General features: G+C 39.0%; 11 non-coding genes across 11 annotated transcripts; all 11 read left to right on the top strand.

The window, feature by feature from the left end:
• Window positions 1-55: 55 nt before the first annotated feature.
• TRNAV-CAC (transfer RNA valine (anticodon CAC)) lies at window positions 56-128 on the top strand. Its single transcript has one exon. It is a non-coding gene; the product is annotated as a tRNA-Val (tRNA).
• A 2,534-nt stretch (window positions 129-2,662) lies between these two features.
• TRNAV-CAC (transfer RNA valine (anticodon CAC)) lies at window positions 2,663-2,735 on the top strand. The gene has a single exon. It is a non-coding gene; the product is annotated as a tRNA-Val (tRNA).
• Window positions 2,736-5,262: 2,527 nt separating this feature from the next.
• TRNAV-CAC (transfer RNA valine (anticodon CAC)) lies at window positions 5,263-5,335 on the top strand. The gene has a single exon. It is a non-coding gene; the product is annotated as a tRNA-Val (tRNA).
• Window positions 5,336-7,873: 2,538 nt separating this feature from the next.
• On the top strand, window positions 7,874-7,946 carry TRNAV-CAC (transfer RNA valine (anticodon CAC)). Its single transcript has one exon. It is a non-coding gene; the product is annotated as a tRNA-Val (tRNA).
• Window positions 7,947-10,499: 2,553 nt separating this feature from the next.
• TRNAV-CAC (transfer RNA valine (anticodon CAC)) lies at window positions 10,500-10,572 on the top strand. The gene has a single exon. It is a non-coding gene; the product is annotated as a tRNA-Val (tRNA).
• Window positions 10,573-13,071: 2,499 nt separating this feature from the next.
• Window positions 13,072-13,144, top strand: TRNAV-CAC (transfer RNA valine (anticodon CAC)). The gene has a single exon. It is a non-coding gene; the product is annotated as a tRNA-Val (tRNA).
• Window positions 13,145-16,087: 2,943 nt separating this feature from the next.
• Window positions 16,088-16,160, top strand: TRNAV-CAC (transfer RNA valine (anticodon CAC)). Its single transcript has one exon. It is a non-coding gene; the product is annotated as a tRNA-Val (tRNA).
• A 2,591-nt stretch (window positions 16,161-18,751) lies between these two features.
• TRNAV-CAC (transfer RNA valine (anticodon CAC)) lies at window positions 18,752-18,824 on the top strand. The gene has a single exon. It is a non-coding gene; the product is annotated as a tRNA-Val (tRNA).
• Window positions 18,825-21,367: 2,543 nt separating this feature from the next.
• On the top strand, window positions 21,368-21,440 carry TRNAV-CAC (transfer RNA valine (anticodon CAC)). The gene has a single exon. It is a non-coding gene; the product is annotated as a tRNA-Val (tRNA).
• A 2,386-nt stretch (window positions 21,441-23,826) lies between these two features.
• Window positions 23,827-23,898, top strand: TRNAP-UGG (transfer RNA proline (anticodon UGG)). Its single transcript has one exon. It is a non-coding gene; the product is annotated as a tRNA-Pro (tRNA).
• A 300-nt stretch (window positions 23,899-24,198) lies between these two features.
• Window positions 24,199-24,271, top strand: TRNAV-CAC (transfer RNA valine (anticodon CAC)). The gene has a single exon. It is a non-coding gene; the product is annotated as a tRNA-Val (tRNA).
• Window positions 24,272-24,732: the final 461 nt, after the last annotated feature.

The following is a 24,732-nucleotide window of genomic DNA, read 5'->3' as shown; positions in this document are numbered from 1 at the left end:
TTGGAATAGCCTGTTTTGAGAAGTTTCATCACAGAAGAATCAACTGTAGACATCTGTTTCTGTAGTGTAGTGGTTATCACGTTCGCCTCACACGCGAAAGGTCCCCGGTTCGAAACCAGGCAGAAACAGTTGTTATATTGTCTTGGCTGCAATGTTGAGAGGTGCTGTTTTGCCATGAAATTGTCCAGGCCCTGAAGATGGTTTCATGCAGACTCGTTCCAAGAAAGTGAATTCTCTTGAAAACACTAAAGTAATTGGCATGTGGATGTATCTGTTGATTCACAGACCTCATTTTTATAAGAGCCCTGTATTCTGTTCATTGCTCACCTAGAACATGCATTAACTTTGGGAATTGTTGGCACCAACAGGCATCTTAGTTTAGTGGAGTGTTTCTGGTGTTTAAGTGCAGAAGCCCTGGGCTCAATTCCTCGGTGACCCTTCTCAAGGTGATGATACAAATGCATCGTCACCTTTACGTTTAATGTCAGAATTGTTTATTTCTATTTGGTGGTGTATGAATGCTTGCAATAGTATGTTGATTTTTTCTAGCCTTGAATGAATAAAAGCAAATCACTCCTCTTTATGTATTTTTCTAATACATTGATATTTGCATCTCCTTTCCTAGCCTGCATATTTCACTATCTTACAGGCTGTATATAATAAGTATCAATTCAGGGGCCCTTCTTCTACTCAATTCACAACTGTTCTATCCCGGCATTGATAAGCAATCTACATCTGCTTCTGTTGTGTATTGGTTATCATGTTTACCTGACGTGTGAAAGCCCCATGTTTGACAGTGCGCGTTAATAAAGAGACCAATGATTTTTATTAAAAGTTGTCATGTGTTTTTGTTACCTTGCACCGGCCAAAAAGTGCCGGAAATGACTTCATTTGCAGTCACTTGAAAAGTAGGGATTCTCAAATAAATGGTAAGAGGTTGGAACAAATCTAAAGGAATGCATGGCATATCTATATGTATGTGTACGCAGGTATCCATATATAAGATAGATAGATAGATAGATAGATAGATAGATAGATAGATAGATAGATAGATAGATAGATAGATAGATAGATAGATAGATAGATAGATAGATAGATAGATAGATAGATAGATAGATAGATAGATAGATAGATAGATAGATAGATAGATAGATAGATAGATAGATAGATAGATATTGGGAGAGAGAGAGCGTTAATATAAACTGAGACTTTATTTTCCATCAAGCTGTCTTTCCTTTCCTTCAGGAGCAGAATGTTCTGATCATCAGCGCTCCAGAATCTAGTGCTTGGTTGGCAAGCATCACACATTGTGATGTGTTAGCTAAGAGTTCCATGTCGTTCAGACTCATATATTCCTCTGTAGTTGTACCTTGGTGATTCAACAAAATGTGGCATCATAAGCAGCATTCTACTGCCATAGACTGGGCAGAAAAAACATTTAGAATTTCACTGAAAAAGAAAAAAAGCATACTTAGGCAAAGCTTTCTGGACAGTAAGGACATTAGAGTAAGTGATGAATAAGCACTGCTTTTGTTAATTTACATAGGCAGAACAGAGACTGCTGGGAAAAGCCTGACATTAAAGGCATAGAAAATGCCTGCTTCTGGATAGAACACTAAGAAGGGTTGAAAGTTTTTTCTCTGACCCTGGCCACTCCTACAAGCAATCCTATGATAGTCAGAAGGACCCACCCTAAAAAGGAAGGGACAGCCATTTGGACCCTTTCCACCTTTTCTATATCTCACCTGATCGAGCCTGATCGAGCGCTGATTGAGCGGATTAGCACATGTACTTCTCATTTTGGGAAGGTATTGCTTAGCTTGCTACCAGCAGCTCAGTTATGTTATGATGTTAGAGGCTTGCAAGGAATGCTTTAGTCCTGCATTAGGCAGTTTTTATTGCTACTTGCATTCAAGGGAAAGATAATTAGCCAGAATCTGTGACCCAGTTATTAAGCTTGGCATTCCGATTTGCACAAAGGGAATAAGCATTTGAGAAAAAATGTAACATGTGTTTCTTATGTTGTTATGAACAGCTTTTTATTCTTTCTCTTTAGGGTCTAGCCACTGCAGAAATAGATAAATAAGTGCTGACTTCCTGTAAGACGTGTCCAATTCTGGGACAAAATAAAAGGGGACACTTATAAATGATAGTGATATCATTTGAGAAAGGGTAAGTTGACACTGAATTTCATGTGTATTCACAGACCAAGCATGAAAAAGTCCCTAGCATGATCTTCATTGCGTGCTTAGAGCTGGTATTAGCTTTTCAGAGGTGCGGGCCTTTCGAAGGCTCGTTGGTCTAGGGGTATGATTCTCGCTTTGGGTGCGAGAGGTCCTGGGTTCAAATCCCAGGGAAGCCCTTTCATTGGTGCTTTTTTAAAGTAGTATTGAAGTATGCATTTCAAAGCCAATATCAATTTTCTCTTTGCAGTAGTGGATGAATATTTGCTAGAGTCTCATGCTTTTAACCTTGCCCTGCCTGAGCAAATAGGAAACATTTCTCTTTAAGCATTTTGCAAAAATGCTGAACTTGCATGGCATATACAAGCGTTCAGCTAGGGCTGTCTGGGAAGGTTGCATGAAAGAAATCTAAAACCAGAGGCCCTTGGAATAGCCTGTTTTGAGAAGTTTCATCACAGAAGAATCAACTGTAGACATCTGTTTCTGTAGTGTAGTGGTTATCACGTTCGCCTCACACGCGAAAGGTCCCCGGTTCGAAACCAGGCAGAAACAGTTGTTATATTGTCTTGGCTGCAATGTTGAGAGGTGCTGTTTTGCCATGAAATTGTCCAGGCCCTGAAGATGGTTTCATGCAGACTCGTTCCAAGAAAGTGAATTCTCTTGAAAACACTAAAGTAATTGGCATGTGGATGTATCTGTTGATTCACAGACCTCACTTTTATAAGAGCCCTGCATTCTGTTCATTGCTCACCTAGAACATGCATTAACTTTGGGAATTGTTGGCACCAACAGGCATCTTAGTTTAGTGGAGTGTTTCTGGTGTTTAAGTGCAGAAGCCCTGGGCTCAATTCCTCGGTGACCCTTCTCAAGGTGATGATACAAATGCATTGTCACCTTTACATTTAATGTCAGAATTGTTTATTTCTATTTGGTGGTGTATGAATGCTTGCAATAGTATGTTGATTTTTTCTAGCCTTGAATGAATAAAAGCAAATCACTCCTCTTTATGTATTTTTCTAATACATTGATATTTGCATCTCCTTTCCTAGCCTGCATTTTTCACTATCTTACAGGCTGTATATAATAAGTATCAATTCAGGGGCCCTTCTTCTACTCAATTCACAACTGTTCTATCCCGGCATTGATAAGCAATCTACATCTGCTTCTGTTGTGTATTGGTTATCATGTTTACCTGACGTGTGAAAGCCCCATGTTTGACAGTGCGCGTTAATAAAGAGACCAATGATTTTTATTAAAAGTTGTCATGTGTTTTTGTTACCTTGCACCGGCCAAAAAGTGCCGGAAATGACTTCATTTGCAGTCACTTGAAAAGTAGGGATTCTCAAATAAATGGTAAGAGGTTGGAACAAATCTAAAGGAATGCATGGCATATCTATATGTATGTGTACGCAGGTATCCATATATAAAGATAGATAGATAGATAGATAGATAGATAGATAGATAGATAGATAGATAGATAGATAGATAGATAGATAGATAGATAGATAGATAGATAGATAGATAGATAGATAGATAGATAGATAGATAGATAGATAGATAGATAGATAGATAGATAGATAGATAGATAGATAGATAGAGAGAGAGAGCGTTAATATAAACTGAGACTTTATTTTCCATCAAGCTGTCTTTCCTTTCCTTCAGGAGCAGAATGTTCTGATCATCAGCGCTCCAGAATCTAGTGCTTGGTTGGCAAGCATCACACATTGTGATGTTTTAGCTAAGAGTTCCATGTCGTTCAGACTCATATATTCCTCTGTAGTTGTACCTTGGTGATTCAACAAAATGTGGCATCATAAGCAGCATTCTACTGCCATAGACTGGGCAGAAAAAACATTTAGAATTTCACTGAAAAAGAAAAAAAGCATACTTAGGCAGAGCTTTCTGGACAGTAAGGACATTAGAGTAAGTGATGAATAAGCACTGCTTTTGTTAATTTACATAGGCAGAACAGAGACTGCTGGGAAAAGCCTGACATTAAAGGCATAGAAAATGCCTGCTTCTGGATAGAACACTAAGAAGGGTTGAAAGTTTTTTCTCTGACCCTGGCCACTCCTACAAGCAATCCTATGATAGTCAGAAGGACCCACCCTAAAAAGGAAGGGACAGCCATTTGGACCCTTTCCACCTTTTCTATATCTCACCTGATCGAGCCTGATCGAGCGCTGATTGAGCGGATTAGCACATGTACTTCTCATTTTGGGAAGGTATTGCTTAGCTTGCTACCAGCAGCTCAGTTATGTTATGATGTTAGAGGCTTGCAAGGAATGCTTTAGTCCTGCATTAGGCAGTTTTTATTGCTACTTGCATTCAAGGGAAAGATAATTAGCCAGAATCTGTGACCCAGTTATTAAGCTTGGCATTCCGATTTGCACAAAGGGAATAAGCATTTGAGAAAAAATGCAACATGTGTTTCTTATGTTGTTATGAACAGCTTTTTATTCTTTCTCTTTAGGGTCTAGCCACTGCAGAAATAGATAAATAAGTGCTGACTTCCTGTAAGACGTGTCCAATTCTGGGACAAAATAAAAGGGGACACTTATAAATGATAGTGATATCATTTGAGAAAGGGTAAGTTGACACTGAATTTCATGTGTATTCACAGACCAAGCATGAAAAAGTCCCTAGCATGATCTTCATTGCGTGCTTAGAGCTGGTATTAGCTTTTCAGAGGTGCGGGCCTTTCGAAGGCTCGTTGGTCTAGGGGTATGATTCTCGCTTTGGGTGCGAGAGGTCCCGGGTTCAAATCCCAGGGAAGCCCTTTCATTGGTGCTTTTTTAAAGTAGTATTGAAGTATGCATTTCAAAGCCAATATCAATTTTCTCTTTGCAGTAGTGGATGAATATTTGCTAGAGTCTCATGCTTTTAACCTTGCCCTGCCTGAGCAAATAGGAAACATTTCTCTTTAAGCATTTTGCAAAAATGCTGAACTTGCATGGCATATACAAGCGTTCAGCTAGGGCTGTCTGGGAAGGTTGCATGAAAGAAATCTAAAACCAGAGGCCCTTGGAATAGCCTGTTTTGAGAAGTTTCATCACAGAAGAATCAACTGTAGACATCTGTTTCTGTAGTGTAGTGGTTATCACGTTCGCCTCACACGCGAAAGGTCCCCGGTTCGAAACCAGGCAGAAACAGTTGTTATATTGTCTTGGCTGCAATGTTGAGAGGTGCTGTTTTGCCATGAAATTGTCCAGGCCCTGAAGATGGTTTCATGCAGACTCGTTCCAAGAAAGTGAATTCTCTTGAAAACACTAAAGTAATTGGCATGTGGATGTATCTGTTGATTCACAGACCTCATTTTTATAAGAGCCCTGTATTCTGTTCATTGCTCACCTAGAACATGCATTAACTTTGGGAATTGTTGGCACCAACAGGCATCTTAGTTTAGTGGAGTGTTTCTGGTGTTTAAGTGCAGAAGCCCTGGGCTCAATTCCTCGGTGACCCTTCTCAAGGTGATGATACAAATGCATCGTCACCTTTACGTTTAATGTCAGAATTGTTTATTTCTATTTGGTGGTGTATGAATGCTTGCAATAGTATGTTGATTTTTTCTAGCCTTGAATGAATAAAAGCAAATCACTCCTCTTTATGTATTTTTCTAATACATTGATATTTGCATCTCCTTTCCTAGCCTGCATATTTCACTATCTTACAGGCTGTATATAATAAGTATCAATTCAGGGGCCCTTCTTCTACTCAATTCACAACTGTTCTATCCCGGCATTGATAAGCAATCTACATCTGCTTCTGTTGTGTATTGGTTATCATGTTTACCTGACGTGTGAAAGCCCCATGTTTGACAGTGCGCGTTAATAAAGAGACCAATGATTTTTATTAAAAGTTGTCATGTGTTTTTGTTACCTTGCACCGGCCAAAAAGTGCCGGAAATGACTTCATTTGCAGTCACTTGAAAAGTAGGGATTCTCAAATAAATGGTAAGAGGTTGGAACAAATCTAAAGGAATGCATGGCATATCTATATGTATGTGTACGCAGGTATCCATATATAAAGATAGATAGATAGATAGATAGATAGATAGATAGATAGATAGATAGATAGATAGATAGATAGATAGATAGATAGATAGATAGATAGATAGATAGATAGATAGATAGATAGATAGATAGATAGATAGATAGATAGATAGATAGATAGATAGATAGATAGATAGATAGATAGATAGTGATGGGAGAGAGAGAGCGTTAATATAAACTGAGACTTTATTTTCCATCAAGCTGTCTTTCCTTTCCTTCAGGAGCAGAATGTTCTGATCATCAGCGCTCCAGAATCTAGTGCTTGGTTGGCAAGCATCACACATTGTGATGTGTTAGCTAAGAGTTCCATGTCGTTCAGACTCATATATTCCTCTGTAGTTGTACCTTGGTGATTCAACAAAATGTGGCATCATAAGCAGCATTCTACTGCCATAGACTGGGCAGAAAAAACATTTAGAATTTCACTGAAAAAGAAAAAAAGCATACTTAGGCAAAGCTTTCTGGACAGTAAGGACATTAGAGTAAGTGATGAATAAGCACTGCTTTTGTTAATTTACATAGGCAGAACAGAGACTGCTGGGAAAAGCCTGACATTAAAGGCATAGAAAATGCCTGCTTCTGGATAGAACACTAAGAAGGGTTGAAAGTTTTTTCTCTGACCCTGGCCACTCCTACAAGCAATCCTATGATAGTCAGAAGGACCCACCCTAAAAAGGAAGGGACAGCCATTTGGACCCTTTCCACCTTTTCTATATCTCACCTGATCGAGCCTGATCGAGCGCTGATTGAGCGGATTAGCACATGTACTTCTCATTTTGGGAAGGTATTGCTTAGCTTGCTACCAGCAGCTCAGTTATGTTATGATGTTAGAGGCTTGCAAGGAATGCTTTAGTCCTGCATTAGGCAGTTTTTATTGCTACTTGCATTCAAGGGAAAGATAATTAGCCAGAATCTGTGACCCAGTTATTAAGCTTGGCATTCCGATTTGCACAAAGGGAATAAGCATTTGAGAAAAAATGTAACATGTGTTTCTTATGTTGTTATGAACAGCTTTTTATTCTTTCTCTTTAGGGTCTAGCCACTGCAGAAATAGATAAATAAGTGCTGACTTCCTGTAAGACGTGTCCAATTCTGGGACAAAATAAAAGGGGACACTTATAAATGATAGTGATATCATTTGAGAAAGGGTAAGTTGACACTGAATTTCATGTGTATTCACAGACCAAGCATGAAAAAGTCCCTAGCATGATCTTCATTGCGTGCTTAGAGCTGGTATTAGCTTTTCAGAGGTGCGGGCCTTTCGAAGGCTCGTTGGTCTAGGGGTATGATTCTCGCTTTGGGTGCGAGAGGTCCTGGGTTCAAATCCCAGGGAAGCCCTTTCATTGGTGCTTTTTTAAAGTAGTATTGAAGTATGCATTTCAAAGCCAATATCAATTTTCTCTTTGCAGTAGTGGATGAATATTTGCTAGAGTCTCATGCTTTTAACCTTGCCCTGCCTGAGCAAATAGGAAACATTTCTCTTTAAGCATTTTGCAAAAATGCTGAACTTGCATGGCATATACAAGCGTTCAGCTAGGGCTGTCTGGGAAGGTTGCATGAAAGAAATCTAAAACCAGAGGCCCTTGGAATAGCCTGTTTTGAGAAGTTTCATCACAGAAGAATCAACTGTAGACATCTGTTTCTGTAGTGTAGTGGTTATCACGTTCGCCTCACACGCGAAAGGTCCCCGGTTCGAAACCAGGCAGAAACAGTTGTTATATTGTCTTGGCTGCAATGTTGAGAGGTGCTGTTTTGCCATGAAATTGTCCAGGCCCTGAAGATGGTTTCATGCAGACTCGTTCCAAGAAAGTGAATTCTCTTGAAAACACTAAAGTAATTGGCATGTGGATGTATCTGTTGATTCACAGACCTCACTTTTATAAGAGCCCTGCATTCTGTTCATTGCTCACCTAGAACATGCATTAACTTTGGGAATTGTTGGCACCAACAGGCATCTTAGTTTAGTGGAGTGTTTCTGGTGTTTAAGTGCAGAAGCCCTGGGCTCAATTCCTCGGTGACCCTTCTCAAGGTGATGATACAAATGCATTGTCACCTTTACATTTAATGTCAGAATTGTTTATTTCTATTTGGTGGTGTATGAATGCTTGCAATAGTATGTTGATTTTTTCTAGCCTTGAATGAATAAAAGCAAATCACTCCTCTTTATGTATTTTTCTAATACATTGATATTTGCATCTCCTTTCCTAGCCTGCATTTTTCACTATCTTACAGGCTGTATATAATAAGTATCAATTCAGGGGCCCTTCTTCTACTCAATTCACAACTGTTCTATCCCGGCATTGATAAGCAATCTACATCTGCTTCTGTTGTGTATTGGTTATCATGTTTACCTGACGTGTGAAAGCCCCATGTTTGACAGTGCGCGTTAATAAAGAGACCAATGATTTTTATTAAAAGTTGTCATGTGTTTTTGTTACCTTGCACCGGCCAAAAAGTGCCGGAAATGACTTCATTTGCAGTCACTTGAAAAGTAGGGATTCTCAAATAAATGGTAAGAGGTTGGAACAAATCTAAAGGAATGCATGGCATATCTATATGTATGTGTACGCAGGTATCCATATATAAAGATAGATAGATAGATAGATAGATAGATAGATAGATAGATAGATAGATAGATAGATAGATAGATAGATAGATAGATAGATAGATAGATAGATAGATAGATAGATAGATAGATAGATAGATAGATAGATAGATAGATAGATAGATAGATAGATAGATAGATAGATAGATAGATAGATAGATAGATAGATAGATAGATAGATATTGGGAGAGAGAGAGCGTTAATATAAACTGAGACTTTATTTTCCATCAAGCTGTCTTTCCTTTCCTTCAGGAGCAGAATGTTCTGATCATCAGCGCTCCAGAATCTAGTGCTTGGTTGGCAAGCATCACACATTGTGATGTGTTAGCTAAGAGTTCCATGTCGTTCAGACTCATATATTCCTCTGTAGTTGTACCTTGGTGATTCAACAAAATGTGGCATCATAAGCAGCATTCTACTGCCATAGACTGGGCAGAAAAAACATTTAGAATTTCACTGAAAAAGAAAAAAAGCATACTTAGGCAGAGATTTTTAGACAGTAAGTACATTAGAGTAAGTGATGAATAAGCACTGCTTTAGTTAATTTACATAGGCAGAACAGAGACTGCTGGGAAAAGCCTGAAATTAAAGGCACAGAAAATGCCTGCTTCTGGATAGAACACTAAGAAGGGTTGAAAGTTTTTTCTCTGACCCTGGCCACTCTTACAAGCAATCCTATGATAGTCAGAAGGACCCACCCTAAAAAGGAAGGGACAGCCATTTGGACCCTTTCCACCTTTTCTATATCTCGCCTGATCGAGCGCTGATTGAGCGGATTAGCACATGTACTTCTCATTTTGGGAAGGTATTGCTTAGCTTGCTACCAGCAGCTCAGTTATGTTATGATGTTAGAGGCTTGCAAGGAATGCTTTAGTCCTGCATTAGGCAGTTTTTATTGCTACTTGCATTCAAGGGAAAGATAATTAGCCAGAATCTGTGGCCCAGTTATTCAGCTTGGCATTCCGATTTGCACAAAGGGAATAAGCATTTGAGAAGAAATGCAACATGTGTTTCTTATGTTGTTATGAACAGCTTTTTATTCTTTCTCTTTAGGGTCTAGCCACTGCAGAAATAGATAAATAAGTGCTGACTTCCTGTAAGACGTGTCCAATTCTGGGACAAAATAAAAGGGGACACTTATAAATGATAGTGATATCATTTGAGAAAGGGTAAGTTGACACTGAATTTCATGTGTATTCACAGACCAAGCATGAAAAAGTCCCTAGCATGATCTTCATTGCGTGCTTAGAGCTGGTATTAGCTTTTCAGAGGTGCGGGCCTTTCGAAGGCTCGTTGGTCTAGGGGTATGATTCTCGCTTTGGGTGCGAGAGGTCCCGGGTTCAAATCCCAGACGAGCCCTTTCATTGGTGCTTTTTTAAAGTAGTATTGAAGTATGCATTTCAAAGCCAATATCAATTTTCTCTTTGCAGTAGTGGATGAATATTTGCTAGAGTCTCATGCTTTTAACCTTGCCCTGCCTGAGCAAATAGGAAACATTTCTCTTTAAGCATTTTGCAAAAATGCTGAACTTGCATGGCATATACAAGCGTTCAGCTAGGGCTGTCTGGGAAGGTTGCATGAAAGAAATCTAAAACCAGAGGCCCTTGGAATAGCCTGTTTTGAGAAGTTTCATCACAGAAGAATCAACTGTAGACATCTGTTTCTGTAGTGTAGTGGTTATCACGTTCGCCTCACACGCGAGAGGTCCCCGGTTCGAAACCAGGCAGAAACAGTTGTTATATTGTCTTGGCTGCAATGTTGAGAGGTGCCGTTTTGCCATGAAATTGTCCAGGCCCTGAAGATGGTTTCATGCAGACTCGTTCCAAGAAAATGAATTCTCTTGAAAACACTAAAGTAATAGGCATGTGGATGTATCTGTTGATTCACAGACCTCGCTTTCATAAGAGCCCTGCATTCTGTTCATTGCTCACCTAGAACATGCATTAACTTTGGGAATTGTTGGCACCAACAGGCATCTTAGTTTAGTGGAGTGTTTCTGGTGTTTAAGTGCAGAAGCCCTGGGCTCAATTCCTCGGTGACCCTTCTCAAGGTGATGATACAAATGCATTGTCACCTTTACGTTTAATGTCAGAATTGTTTATTTCTATTTGGTGGTGTATGAATGCTTGCAATAGTATGTTGATTTTTTCTAGCCTTGAATGAATAAAAGCAAATCACTCCTCTTTATGTATTTTTCTAATACATTGATATTTGCATCTCCTTTCCTAGCCTGCATATTTCACTATCTTACAGGCTGTATATAATAAGTATCAATTCAGGGGCCCTTCTTCTACTCAATTCACAACTGTTCTATCCCGGCATTGATAAGCAATCTACATCTGCTTCTGTTGTGTATTGGTTATCATGTTTACCTGACGTGTGAAAGCCCCATGTTTGACAGTGCGCGTTAATAAAGAGACCAATGATTTTTATTAAAAGTTGTCATGTGTTTTTGTTACCTTGCACCGGCCAAAAAGTGCCGGAAATGACTTCATTTGCAGTCACTTGAAAAGTAGGGATTCTCAAACAAATGGTAAGAGGTTGGAACAAATCTAAAGGAATGCATGGCATATCTATATGTATGTGTACGCAGGTATCCATATATAAAGATAGATAGATAGATAGATAGATAGATAGATAGATAGATAGATAGATAGATAGATAGATAGATAGATAGATAGATAGATAGATAGATAGATAGATAGATAGATAGATAGATAGATAGATAGATAGATAGATAGATAGAGGGAGAGAGAGAGCGTTAATATAAACTGAGACTTTATTTTCCATCAAGCTGTCTTTCCTTTCCTTCAGGAGCAGAATGTTCTGATCATCAGCGCTCCAGAATCTAGTGCTTGGTTGGCAAGCATCACACATTGTGATGTGTTAGCTAAGAGTTCCATGTCGTTCAGACTCATATATTCCTCTGTAGTTGTACCTTGGTGATTCAACAAAATGTGGCATCATAAGCAGCATTCTACTGCCATAGACTGGGCAGAAAAAACATTTAGAATTTCACTGAAAAAGAAAAAAAGCATACTTAGGCAGAGCTTTCTGGACAGTAAGGACATTAGAGTAAGTGATGAATAAGCACTGCTTTTGTTAATTTACATAGGCAGAACAGAGACTGCTGGGAAAAGCCTGACATTAAAGGCATAGAAAATGCCTGCTTCTGGATAGAACACTAAGAAGGGTTGAAAGTTTTTTCTCTGACCCTGGCCACTCCTACAAGCAATCCTATGATAGTCAGAAGGACCCACCCTAAAAAGGAAGGGACAGCCATTTGGACCCTTTCCACCTTTTCTATATCTCACCTGATCGAGCCTGATCGAGCGCTGATTGAGCGGATTAGCACATGTACTTCTCATTTTGGGAAGGTATTGCTTAGCTTGCTACCAGCAGCTCAGTTATGTTATGATGTTAGAGGCTTGCAAGGAATGCTTTAGTCCTGCATTAGGCAGTTTTTATTGCTACTTGCATTCAAGGGAAAGATAATTAGCCAGAATCTGTGACCCAGTTATTAAGCTTGGCATTCCGATTTGCACAAAGGGAATAAGCATTTGAGAAAAAATGCAACATGTGTTTCTTATGTTGTTATGAACAGCTTTTTATTCTTTCTCTTTAGGGTCTAGCCACTGCAGAAATAGATAAATAAGTGCTGACTTCCTGTAAGACGTGTCCAATTCTGGGACAAAATAAAAGGGGACACTTATAAATGATAGTGATATCATTTGAGAAAGGGTAAGTTGACACTGAATTTCATGTGTATTCACAGACCAAGCATGAAAAAGTCCCTAGCATGATCTTCATTGCGTGCTTAGAGCTGGTATTAGCTTTTCAGAGGTGCAGGCCTTTCGAAGGCTCGTTGGTCTAGGGGTATGATTCTCGCTTTGGGTGCGAGAGGTCCCGGGTTCAAATCCCAGGGAAGCCCTTTCATTGGTGCTTTTTTAAAGTAGTATTGAAGTATGCATTTCAAAGCCAATATCAATTTTCTCTTTGCAGTAGTGGATGAATATTTGCTAGAGTCTCATGCTTTTAACCTTGCCCTGCCTGAGCAAATAGGAAACATTTCTCTTTAAGCATTTTGCAAAAATGCTGAACTTGCATGGCATATACAAGCGTTCAGCTAGGGCTGTCTGGGAAGGTTGCATGAAAGAAATCTAAAACCAGAGGCCCTTGGAATAGCCTGTTTTGAGAAGTTTCATCACAGAAGAATCAACTGTAGACATCTGTTTCTGTAGTGTAGTGGTTATCACGTTCGCCTCACACGCGAAAGGTCCCCGGTTCGAAACCAGGCAGAAACAGTTGTTATATTGTCTTGGCTGCAATGTTGAGAGGTGCCGTTTTGCCATGAAATTGTCCAGGCCCTGAAGATGGTTTCATGCAGACTCGTTCCAAGAAAGTGAATTCTCTTGAAAACACTAAAGTAATTGGCATGTGGATGTATCTGTTGATTCACAGACCTCACTTTTATAAGAGCCCTGCATTCTGTTCATTGCTCACCTAGAACATGCATTAACTTTGGGAATTGTTGGCACCAACAGGCATCTTAGTTTAGTGGAGTGTTTCTGGTGTTTAAGTGCAGAAGCCCTGGGCTCAATTCCTCGGTGACCCTTCTCAAGGTGATGATACAAATGCATTGTCACCTTTACATTTAATGTCAGAATTGTTTATTTCTATTTGGTGGTGTATGAATGCTTGCAATAGTATGTTGATTTTTTCTAGCCTTGAATGAATAAAAGCAAATCACTCCTCTTTATGTATTTTTCTAATACATTGATATTTGCATCTCCTTTCCTAGCCTGCATTTTTCACTATCTTACAGGCTGTATATAATAAGTATCAATTCAGGGGCCCTTCTTCTACTCAATTCACAACTGTTCTATCCCGGCATTGATAAGCAATCTACATCTGCTTCTGTTGTGTATTGGTTATCATGTTTACCTGGCGTGTGAAAGCCCCATGTTTGACAGTGCGCGTTAATAAAGAGACCAATGATTTTTATTAAAAGTTGTCATGTGTTTTTGTTACCTTGCACCGGCCAAAAAGTGCCGGAAATGACTTCATTTGCAGTCACTTGAAAAGTAGGGATTCTCAAATAAATGGTAAGAGGTTGGAACAAATCTAAAGGAATGCATGGCATATCTATATGTATGTGTACGCAGGTATCCATATATAAAGATAGATAGATAAATAGATAGATAGATAGATAGATAGATAGATAGATAGATAGATAGATAGATAGATAGATAGATAGATAGATAGTTAGATAGATAGATAGATAGATAGATAGATAGATAGATAGATAGATAGATAGATAGATAGATAGATAGATAGATAGATAGATAGATAGATAGATAGATAGATAGATAGATAGATAGATAGATAGATAGATAGATAGAATAGATAGATAGATAGATAGATAGATAGATAGATAGGTAGATAGGTAGATAGGTAGATAGATAGATAGATAGATAGATAGATAGATAGATAGATAGATAGATAGATAGATAGATAGATAGATAGATAGATAGATAGATAGATAGATAGATAGATAGATAGATAGATAGATAGATAGGTAGGTAGGTAGGTAGGTAGATAGATAGATAGATAGATAGATAGATAGATAGATAGATAGATAGATAGATAGATAGATAGATAGATAGATAGATAGATAGATAGATAGATAGATAGATAGATAGATAGATAGATAGATAGATAGATAGATAGATAGATAGATAGATAGATAGATAGATAGATATTGGGAGAGAGAGAGCGTTAATATAAACTGAGACTTTATTTTCCATCAAGCTGTCTTTCCTTTCCTTCAGGAGCAGAATGTTCTGATCATCAGCGCTCCAGAATCTAGTGCTTTGTTGGCAAGCATCACACATTGTGATGTGTTAGCTAAGAGTTCCATGTCGTTCAGACTCATATATTCCTCTGTAGTTGTACCTTGGTGATTCAACAAAATGTGGCATCATAAGCAGCATTCTACTGCCATAGACTGGGCAGAAAAAACATTTAGAATTTCACTGAAAAAGAAAAAAAGCATACTTAGGCAGAGCTTTCTGGACAGTAAGGACATTAGAGTAAGTGATGAATAAGCACTGCTTTTGTTAATTTACATAGGCAGAACAGAGACTGGTGGGAAAAGCCTGACATTAAAGGCACAGAAAATGCCTGCTTCTGGATAGAACACTAAGAAGGGTTGAAAGTTTTTTCTCTGACCCTGCCACTCCTACAAGCAATCCTATGATAGTCAGAAGGACCCACCCTAAAAAGGAAGGGACAGCCATTTGGACCCTTTCCACCTTTTCTATATCTCGCCTGATCGAGCCTGATCGAGCGCTGATTGAGCGGATTAGCACATGTACTTCTCATTTTGGGAAGGTATTGCTTAGCTTGCTACCAGCAGCTCAGTTATGTTATGATGTTAGAGGCTTGCAAGGAATGCTTTAGTCCTGCATTAGGCAGTTTTTATTGCTACTTGCATTCAAGGGAAAGATAATTAGCCAGAATCTGTGGCCCAGTTATTCAGCTTGGCATTCCGATTTGCACAAAGGGAATAAGCATTTGAGAAGAAATGCAACATGTGTTTCTTATGTTGTTATGAACAGCTTTTTATTCTTTCTCTTTAGGGTCTAGCCACTGCAGAAATAGATAAATAAGTGCTGACTTCCTGTAAGACGTGTCCAATTCTGGGACAAAATAAAAGGGGACACTTATAAATGATAGTGATATCATTTGAGAAAGGGTAAGTTGACACTGAATTTCATGTGTATTCACAGACCAAGCATGAAAAAGTCCCTAGCATGATCTTCATTGCGTGCTTAGAGCTGGTATTAGCTTTTCAGAGGTGCGGGCCTTTCGAAGGCTCGTTGGTCTAGGGGTATGATTCTCGCTTTGGGTGCGAGAGGTCCCGGGTTCAAATCCCAGACGAGCCCTTTCATTGGTGCTTTTTTAAAGTAGTATTGAAGTATGCATTTCAAAGCCAATATCAATTTTCTCTTTGCAGTAGTGGATGAATATTTGCTAGAGTCTCATGCTTTTAACCTTGCCCTGCCTGAGCAAATAGGAAACATTTCTCTTTAAGCATTTTGCAAAAATGCTGAACTTGCATGGCATATACAAGCGTTCAGCTAGGGCTGTCTGGGAAGGTTGCATGAAAGAAATCTAAAACCAGAGGCCCTTGGAATAGCCTGTTTTGAGAAGTTTCATCACAGAAGAATCAACTGTAGACATCTGTTTCTGTAGTGTAGTGGTTATCACGTTCGCCTCACACGCGAGAGGTCCCCGGTTCGAAACCAGGCAGAAACAGTTGTTATATTGTCTTGGCTGCAATGTTGAGAGGTGCCGTTTTGCCATGAAATTGTCCAGGCCCTGAAGATGGTTTCATGCAGACTCGTTCCAAGAAAATGAATTCTCTTGAAAACACTAAAGTAATAGGCATGTGGATGTATCTGTTGATTCACAGACCTCGCTTTCATAAGAGCCCTGCATTCTGTTCATTGCTCACCTAGAACATGCATTAACTTTGGGAATTGTTGGCACCAACAGGCATCTTAGTTTAGTGGAGTGTTTCTGGTGTTTAAGTGCAGAAGCCCTGGGCTCAATTCCTCGGTGACCCTTCTCAAGGTGATGATACAAATGCATCGTCACCTTTACGTTTAATGTCAGAATTGTTTATTTCTATTTGGTGGTGTATGAATGCTTGCAATAGTATGTTGATTTTTTCTAGCCTTGAATGAATAAAAGCAAATCACTCCTCTTTATGTATTTTTCTAATACATTGATATTTGCATCTCCTTTCCTAGCCTGCATATTTCACTATCTTACAGGCTGTATATAATAAGTATCAATTCAGGGGCCCTTCTTCTACTCAATTCACAACTGTTCTATCCCGGCATTGATAAGCAATCTACATCTGCTTCTGTTGTGTATTGGTTATCATGTTTACCTGACGTGTGAAAGCCCCATGTTTGACAGTGCGCGTTAATAAAGAGACCAATGATTTTTATTAAAAGTTGTCATGTGTTTTTGTTACCTTGCACCGGCCAAAAAGTGCCGGAAATGACTTCATTTGCAGTCACTTGAAAAGTAGGGATTCTCAAACAAATGGTAAGAGGTTGGAACAAATCTAAAGGAATGCATGGCATATCTATATGTATGTGTACGCAGGTATCCATATATAAAGATAGATAGATAGATAGATAGATAGATAGATAGATAGATAGATAGATAGATAGATAGATAGATAGATAGATAGATAGATAGATAGATAGATAGATAGATAGATAGATAGATAGATAGATAGATAGATAGATAGATAGATAGATAGATAGATAGATAGATAGATAGATAGATAGATAGATAGATAGATAGATAGATAGATAGATAGATAGATAGATAGATAGATAGATATTGGGAGAGAGAGAGCGTTAATATAAACTGAGACTTTATTTTCCATCAAGCTGTCTTTCCTTTCCTTCAGGAGCAGAATGTTCTGATCATCAGCGCTCCAGAATCTAGTGCTTGGTTGGCAAGCATCACACATTGTGATGTGTTAGCTAAGAGTTCCATGTCGTTCAGACTCATATATTCCTCTGTAGTTGTACCTTGGTGATTCAACAAAATGTGGCATCATAAGCAGCATTCTACTGCCATAGACTGGGCAGAAAAAACATTTAGAATTTCACTGAAAAAGAAAAAAAGCATACTTAGGCAGAGCTTTCTGGACAGTAAGGACATTAGAGTAAGTGGTGAATAAGCACTGCTTTTGTTAATTTACATAGGCAGAACAGAGACTGCTGGGAAAAGCCTGACATTAAAGGCATAGAAAATGCCTGCTTCTGGATAGAACACTAAGAAGGGTTGAAAGTTTTTTCTCTGACCCTGGCCACTCCTACAAGCAATCCTATGATAGTCAGAAGGACCCACCCTAAAAAGGAAGGGACAGCCATTTGGACCCTTTCCACCTTTTCTATATCTCACCTGATCGAGCCTGATCGAGCGCTGATTGAGCGGATTAGCACATGTACTTCTCATTTTGGGAAGGTATTGCTTAGCTTGCTACCAGCAGCTCAGTTATGTTATGATGTTAGAGGCTTGCAAGGAATGCTTTAGTCCTGCATTAGGCAGTTTTTATTGCTACTTGCATTCAAGGGAAAGATAATTAGCCAGAATCTGTGACCCAGTTATTAAGCTTGGCATTCCGATTTGCACAAAGGGAATAAGCATTTGAGAAAAAATGCAACATGTGTTTCTTATGTTGTTATGAACAGCTTTTTATTCTTTCTCTTTAGGGTCTAGCCACTGCAGAAATAGATAAATAAGTGCTGACTTCCTGTAAGACGTGTCCAATTCTGGGACAAAATAAAAGGGGACACTTATAAATGATAGTGATATCATTTGAGAAAGGGTAAGTTGACACTGAATTTCATGTGTATTCACAGACCAAGCATGAAAAAGTCCCTAGCATGATCTTCATTGCGTGCTTAGAGCTGGTATTAGCTTTTCAGAGGTGCGGGCCTTTCGAAGGCTCGTTGGTCTAGGGGTATGATTCTCGCTTTGGGTGCGAGAGGTCCCGGGTTCAAATCCCAGGGAAGCCCTTTCATTGGTGCTTTTTTAAAGTAGTATTGAAGTATGCATTTCAAAGCCAATATCAATTTTCTCTTTGCAGTAGTGGATGAATATTTGCTAGAGTCTCATGCTTTTAACCTTGCCCTGCCTGAGCAAATAGGAAACATTTCTCTTTAAGCATTTTGCAAAAATGCTGAACTTGCATGGCATATACAAGCGTTCAGCTAGGGCTGTCTGGGAAGGTTGCATGAAAGAAATCTAAAACCAGAGGCCCTTGGAATAGCCTGTTTTGAGAAGTTTCATCACAGAAGAATCAACTGTAGACATCTGTTTCTGTAGTGTAGTGGTTATCACGTTCGCCTCACACGCGAAAGGTCCCCGGTTCGAAACCAGGCAGAAACAGTTGTTATATTGTCTTGGCTGCAATGTTGAGAGGTGCTGTTTTGCCATGAAATTGTCCAGGCCCTGAAGATGGTTTCATGCAGACTCGTTCCAAGAAAGTGAATTCTCTTGAAAACACTAAAGTAATTGGCATGTGGATGTATCTGTTGATTCACAGACCTCATTTTTATAAGAGCCCTGCATTCTGTTCATTGCTCACCTAGAACATGCATTAACTTTGGGAATTGTTGGCACCAACAGGCATCTTAGTTTAGTGGAGTGTTTCTGGTGTTTAAGTGCAGAAGCCCTGGGCTCAATTCCTCGGTGACCCTTCTCAAGGTGATGATACAAATGCATCGTCACCTTTACGTTTAATGTCAGAATTGTTTATTTCTATTTGGTGGTGTATGAATGCTTGCAATAGTATGTTGATTTTTTCTAGCCTTGAATGAATAAAAGCAAATCACTCCTCTTTATGTATTTTTCTAATACATTGATATTTGCATCTCCTTTCCTAGCCTGCATATTTCACTATCTTACAGGCTGTATATAATAAGTATCAATTCAGGGGCCCTTCTTCTACTCAATTCACAACTGTTCTATCCCGGCATTGATAAGCAATCTACATCTGCTTCTGTTGTGTATTGGTTATCATGTTTACCTGACGTGTGAAAGCCCCATGTTTGACAGTGCGCGTTAATAAAGAGACCAATGATTTTTATTAAAAGTTGTCATGTGTTTTTGTTACCTTGCACCGGCCAAAAAGTGCCGGAAATGACTTCATTTGCAGTCACTTGAAAAGTAGGGATTCTCAAATAAATGGTAAGAGGTTGGAACAAATCTAAAGGAATGCATGGCATATCTATATGTATGTGTACGCAGGTATCCATATATAAAGATAGATAGATAGATAGATAGATAGATAGATAGATAGATAGATAGATAGATAGATAGATAGATAGATAGATAGATAGATAGATAGATAGATAGATAGATAGATAGATAGATAGATAGATAGATAGATAGATAGATAGATAGATAGATAGATAGATAGATAGATAGATAGATAGATAGATATTGGGAGAGAGAGAGCGTTAATATAAACTGAGACTTTATTTTCCATCAAGCTGTCTTTCCTTTCCTTCAGGAGCAGAATGTTCTGATCATCAGCGCTCCAGAATCTAGTGCTTGGTTGGCAAGCATCACACATTGTGATGTGTTAGCTAAGAGTTCCATGTCGTTCAGACTCATATATTCCTCTGTAGTTGTACCTTGGTGATTCAACAAAATGTGGCATCATAAGCAGCATTCTACTGCCATAGACTGGGCAGAAAAAACATTTAGAATTTCACTGAAAAAGAAAAAAAGCATACTTAGGCAAAGCTTTCTGGACAGTAAGGACATTAGAGTAAGTGATGAATAAGCACTGCTTTTGTTAATTTACATAGGCAGAACAGAGACTGCTGGGAAAAGCCTGACATTAAAGGCATAGAAAATGCCTGCTTCTGGATAGAACACTAAGAAGGGTTGAAAGTTTTTTCTCTGACCCTGGCCACTCCTACAAGCAATCCTATGATAGTCAGAAGGACCCACCCTAAAAAGGAAGGGACAGCCATTTGGACCCTTTCCACCTTTTCTATATCTCACCTGATCGAGCCTGATCGAGCGCTGATTGAGCGGATTAGCACATGTACTTCTCATTTTGGGAAGGTATTGCTTAGCTTGCTACCAGCAGCTCAGTTATGTTATGATGTTAGAGGCTTGCAAGGAATGCTTTAGTCCTGCATTAGGCAGTTTTTATTGCTACTTGCATTCAAGGGAAAGATAATTAGCCAGAATCTGTGACCCAGTTATTAAGCTTGGCATTCCGATTTGCACAAAGGGAATAAGCATTTGAGAAAAAATGTAACATGTGTTTCTTATGTTGTTATGAACAGCTTTTTATTCTTTCTCTTTAGGGTCTAGCCACTGCAGAAATAGATAAATAAGTGCTGACTTCCTGTAAGACGTGTCCAATTCTGGGACAAAATAAAAGGGGACACTTATAAATGATAGTGATATCATTTGAGAAAGGGTAAGTTGACACTGAATTTCATGTGTATTCACAGACCAAGCATGAAAAAGTCCCTAGCATGATCTTCATTGCGTGCTTAGAGCTGGTATTAGCTTTTCAGAGGTGCGGGCCTTTCGAAGGCTCGTTGGTCTAGGGGTATGATTCTCGCTTTGGGTGCGAGAGGTCCTGGGTTCAAATCCCAGGGAAGCCCTTTCATTGGTGCTTTTTTAAAGTAGTATTGAAGTATGCATTTCAAAGCCAATATCAATTTTCTCTTTGCAGTAGTGGATGAATATTTGCTAGAGTCTCATGCTTTTAACCTTGCCCTGCCTGAGCAAATAGGAAACATTTCTCTTTAAGCATTTTGCAAAAATGCTGAACTTGCATGGCATATACAAGCGTTCAGCTAGGGCTGTCTGGGAAGGTTGCATGAAAGAAATCTAAAACCAGAGGCCCTTGGAATAGCCTGTTTTGAGAAGTTTCATCACAGAAGAATCAACTGTAGACATCTGTTTCTGTAGTGTAGTGGTTATCACGTTCGCCTCACACGCGAAAGGTCCCCGGTTCGAAACCAGGCAGAAACAGTTGTTATATTGTCTTGGCTGCAATGTTGAGAGGTGCTGTTTTGCCATGAAATTGTCCAGGCCCTGAAGATGGTTTCATGCAGACTCGTTCCAAGAAAGTGAATTCTCTTGAAAACACTAAAGTAATTGGCATGTGGATGTATCTGTTGATTCACAGACCTCACTTTTATAAGAGCCCTGCATTCTGTTCATTGCTCACCTAGAACATGCATTAACTTTGGGAATTGTTGGCACCAACAGGCATCTTAGTTTAGTGGAGTGTTTCTGGTGTTTAAGTGCAGAAGCCCTGGGCTCAATTCCTCGGTGACCCTTCTCAAGGTGATGATACAAATGCATTGTCACCTTTACATTTAATGTCAGAATTGTTTATTTCTATTTGGTGGTGTATGAATGCTTGCAATAGTATGTTGATTTTTTCTAGCCTTGAATGAATAAAAGCAAATCACTCCTCTTTATGTATTTTTCTAATACATTGATATTTGCATCTCCTTTCCTAGCCTGCATTTTTCACTATCTTACAGGCTGTATATAATAAGTATCAATTCAGGGGCCCTTCTTCTACTCAATTCACAACTGTTCTATCCCGGCATTGATAAGCAATCTACATCTGCTTCTGTTGTGTATTGGTTATCATGTTTACCTGGCGTGTGAAAGCCCCATGTTTGACAGTGCGCGTTAATAAAGAGACCAATGATTTTTATTAAAAGTTGTCATGTGTTTTTGTTACCTTGCACCGGCCAAAAAGTGCCGGAAATGACTTCATTTGCAGTCACTTGAAAAGTAGGGATTCTCAAATAAATGGTAAGAGGTTGGAACAAATCTAAAGGAATGCATGGCATATCTATATGTATGTGTACGCAGGTATCCATATATAAAGATAGATAGATAAATAGATAGATAGATAGATAGATAGATAGATAGATAGATAGATAGATAGATAGATAGATAGATAGTTAGATAGATAGATAGATAGATAGATAGATAGATAGATAGATAGATAGATAGATAGATAGATAGATAGATAGATAGATAGATAGATAGATAGATAGATAGATAGATAGATAGATAGATAGATAGATAGATAGATAGGTAGGTAGGTAGGTAGGTAGGTAGGTAGATAGATAGATAGATAGATAGATAGATAGATAGATAGATAGATAGATAGATAGATAGATAGATAGATAGATAGATAGATAGATAGATAGATAGATAGATAGATAGATAGATAGATAGATAGATAGATAGATAGATAGATAGATAGATAGATAGATATTGGGAGAGAGAGAGCGTTAATATAAACTGAGACTTTATTTTCCATCAAGCTGTCTTTCCTTTCCTTCAGGAGCAGAATGTTCTGATCATCAGCGCTCCAGAATCTAGTGCTTTGTTGGCAAGCATCACACATTGTGATGTGTTAGCTAAGAGTTCCATGTCGTTCAGACTCATATATTCCTCTGTAGTTGTACCTTGGTGATTCAACAAAATGTGGCATCATAAGCAGCATTCTACTGCCATAGACTGGGCAGAAAAAACATTTAGAATTTCACTGAAAAAGAAAAAAAGCATACTTAGGCAGAGCTTTCTGGACAGTAAGGACATTAGAGTAAGTGATGAATAAGCACTGCTTTTGTTAATTTACATAGGCAGAACAGAGACTGCTGGGAAAAGCCTGACATTAAAGGCACAGAAAATGCCTGCTTCTGGATAGAACACTAAGAAGGGTTGAAAGTTTTTTCTCTGACCCTGCCACTCCTACAAGCAATCCTATGATAGTCAGAAGGACCCACCCTAAAAAGGAAGGGACAGCCATTTGGACCCTTTCCACCTTTTCTATATCTCGCCTGATCGAGCCTGATCGAGCGCTGATTGAGCGGATTAGCACATGTACTTCTCATTTTGGGAAGGTATTGCTTAGCTTGCTACCAGCAGCTCAGTTATGTTATGATGTTAGAGGCTTGCAAGGAATGCTTTAGTCCTGCATTAGGCAGTTTTTATTGCTACTTGCATTCAAGGGAAAGATAATTAGCCAGAATCTGTGGCCCAGTTATTCAGCTTGGCATTCCGATTTGCACAAAGGGAATAAGCATTTGAGAAAAAATGCAACATGTGTTTCTTATGTTGTTATGAACAGCTTTTTGTTCTTTCTCTTTAGGGTCTAGCCACTGCAGAAATAGGTAAATAAGTGCTGACTTCCTGTAAGACGTGTCCAATGCTGGGACAAAATAAAAGGGGACACTTGTAAATGATAGTGATATCATTTGAGAAAGGGTAAGTTGACACTGAATTTCATGTGTATTCACAGACCAAGCATGAAAAAGTCCCCAGCATGATCTTCATTGCGTGCTTAGAGCTGGTATTAGCTATTCAGAGGTGCGGGCCTTTCGAAGGCTCGTTGGTCTAGGGGTATGATTCTCGCTTTGGGTGCGAGAGGTCCCGGGTTCAAATCCCGGACGAGCCCTTTCATTGGTGCTTTTTTAAAGTAGTATTGAAGTATGCATTTCAAAGCCAATATCAATTTTCTCTTTGCAGTAGTGGATGAATATTTGCTAGAGTCTCATGCTTTTAACCTTGCCCTGCCTGAGCAAATAGGAAATATTTCTCTTTAAGCATTTTGCAAAAATGCTGAACTTGCATGGCATATACAAGCGTTCAGCTAGGGCTGGCTGGGAAGGTTGCATGAAAGAAATCTAAAACCAGAGGCCCTTGGAATAGCCTGTTTTGAGAAGTTTCATCACAGAAGAATCAACTGTAGACATCTGTTTCTGTAGTGTAGTGGTTATCACGTTCGCCTCACACGCGAAAGGTCCCCGGTTCGAAACCGGGCAGAAACAGTTGTTATATTGTCTTGGCTGCAATGTTGAGAGGTGCCGTTTTGCCATGAAATTGTCCAGGCCCTGAAGATGGTTTCATGCAGACTCGTTCCAAGAAAGTGAATTCTCTTAAAAACACTAAAGTAATTGGCATGTGGATGTATCTGTTGATTCACAGACCTCGCTTTCATAAGAGCCCTGCATTCTGTTCATTGCTCACCTAGAACATGCATTAACTTTGGGAATTGTTGGCACCAACAGGCATCTTAGTTTAGTGGAGTGTTTCTGGTGTTTAAGTGCAGAAGCCCTGGGCTCAATTCCCCGGTGACCCTTCTCAAGGTGATGATACAAATGCATCGTCACCTTTACGTTTAATGTCAGAATTGTTTATTTCTATTTGGTGGTGTATGAATGCTTGCAATAGTATGTTTATTTTTTCTAGCCTTGAATGAATAAAAGCAAATCACTCCTCTTTATGTATT

Source organism: Lissotriton vulgaris, chromosome 8, assembly GCF_964263255.1.
Source record: "Lissotriton vulgaris chromosome 8, aLisVul1.2, whole genome shotgun sequence".
Lineage (NCBI taxonomy): Eukaryota > Metazoa > Chordata > Amphibia > Caudata > Salamandridae > Lissotriton > Lissotriton vulgaris.
Note: the sequence above shows the minus strand (reverse complement) of the source record. Positions and strands in the feature narration are given on the sequence as shown.